The sequence below is a fragment of the Taudactylus pleione genome, unplaced genomic scaffold (genome assembly GCF_031769625.1).
Source record: "Taudactylus pleione unplaced genomic scaffold, aTauple2 ptg000485l, whole genome shotgun sequence".
Taxonomy (NCBI): domain Eukaryota; kingdom Metazoa; phylum Chordata; class Amphibia; order Anura; family Myobatrachidae; genus Taudactylus; species Taudactylus pleione.
The window spans coordinates 5993739-5995740 of record NW_028284887.1 but is presented as its reverse complement, the minus strand read 5'-3'; positions in this window follow the sequence as shown (position 1 = coordinate 5995740).

Sequence of the window (2002 nt, the reverse complement as noted above, 5' to 3'; positions counted from 1 at the left end):
TTTGGAGGAATTGCATCATTCACAGAGGATCTTCCAGCTTATTACCGGACACAGCAGGCTTAACCACCACAACCTCTGGAGGAGCACCTGTGAAAACCAGCAGACATAGAGGCAGCAAAAGACACAGCAGGAGAAGATTAATTGGGACTGCGGGGGCATAAGGAATGGGGCTCTGCATGCCCAATGCAGCAAGAACACGGACAGTAAGCGGCCTTAGCTGCTCCTGAGCAAGCTGCATGTATGCAGCAATCTCAGACAACTGGGAAGCCTCGGCACTGGGCATTTATACTGGTAACAATGTCAACAGATCAACGCGCTAGCTAATGATACCATCGTATAAACGTCAGCCAACAATTTGGAAGGTTCAGGGGAACTTGCCACCAAAAAGTTTGAGAAAGGATTTTCACACAGGATTATTATTAATACAATAAAGTGATGTTACAACTAACAATACTGTAAATATCAATGGTACCAATGCTAATATGGTGGGGGGGAGAAAAAACGGGAAAGGGGGAAGGTTCCATTCAAATATAGATGTTGGTGGTGCTCCCCAGAGTCACAAAGTTAATTGTAACAAAACACAGTGTTCTCTACCAGACTGTAGAGTAAAAGAAGACTCCTTTTGGAGGCACACTTAAATAATTATTTCACAACAATTTTAAATATTTTTTAAAACATAGCTTTTAGTGATACACATTTAAAATTAAGGGCCTGCTTTGATCAGAGAATAATTGATTATATATTCTGATAAATTAAAAAATTATAAGAACAAACAATTCCTATAATTGCTCCTATTAGTGGTTGATTACTATTAATGAGTAATCCAAAATTTCAAGTAGCTAAAACCTAGATTGAAAATATAGAAATACATATGCAACAGGCACAAATATTCATTTCTAAAAGAACTCGTCGTCACAGCAGGAGCACCTGGGCTCACTGGAGGCGGGGCCATTGTCACAGGGTTGGACAATCTCTTCAGGAGCATCCTAGAATGTTGAAGCCAGGCTCATTTTGCCATACACAAAGGAGAAAGCACTCCTGCTTGTGCCAGGCGAAGGAGTATCGACTCCACAGTCACGAAGGGCAGAATCGCCCTGTGCAGATGACAACGGCAGCGGGTACTGAGATGCCAGCTAGCCTAGACTCAAACACGGGGGTACCACTACGCTGCAGCAAAGGCAAAGTTGGTGTACCTTTTGTGGGAAGACTTAACCCAGAGGCCATCACTACAGTATACAATAGGGGCCTTTCTATCACACATGCCAGACTCCTAAGCTCTGGCCCAGACTGTGCCACAACAGCATAGGGGGTGGTTTCCAGTGACCCCAAAGGCCCCTTCACCCAGGATCTCATCACAGTCAAGAGGAGCATCCCCCAGAACAGGAGGATCAGAATGCACCCTACCACTGTGCGGGTTCAGCCTCTCTTAACCTGGAGCACAACTGGGGAGGCATTAGCCTCCTGGTAAGGCTGACACCTACACCTGCAGCATGCAGCGGATGCCCTCCCCACACCAAGATGGCAGTCATGACTTGTGGCAAAGCCAGGCTCCCTCCTCGGGCCCGAATTGGGGGAGCATGACCACCCATGACCGGTCCTTCCAACGCCCACCCTAGTGGGGTAACAGCTGCCAGAAACCATGCCAGGGGACATGCTGGAGCCAGCATAGAGCTGCCAGCCAGTGCATGTGTGGCTGCAGGCCTAGATGCTGATGGCGCATAGCGGCCGCAGCATGGATTATCAAGGGAGCCTGCAGCCACAAAGCATCCCAGGAACAGGTCATCTACCAGGCAGGCAGAGGGGAAGCATAAACACCGGGGACAGGTCATGATTGGAAAAGGGGGAAGCAAATAAAGAACACAGTGAAAAAAAGTAACAGGAATTAGGGACACAAAATGAAAGCGAGGATAAGAGACAACAGAAAAAGGGGTCAGAGAAAGAGCTGTGGAATTAACAAGTGAAAGAAGGAGAAACAGAAAAACAGAACAAGTCAAAGCAGTGC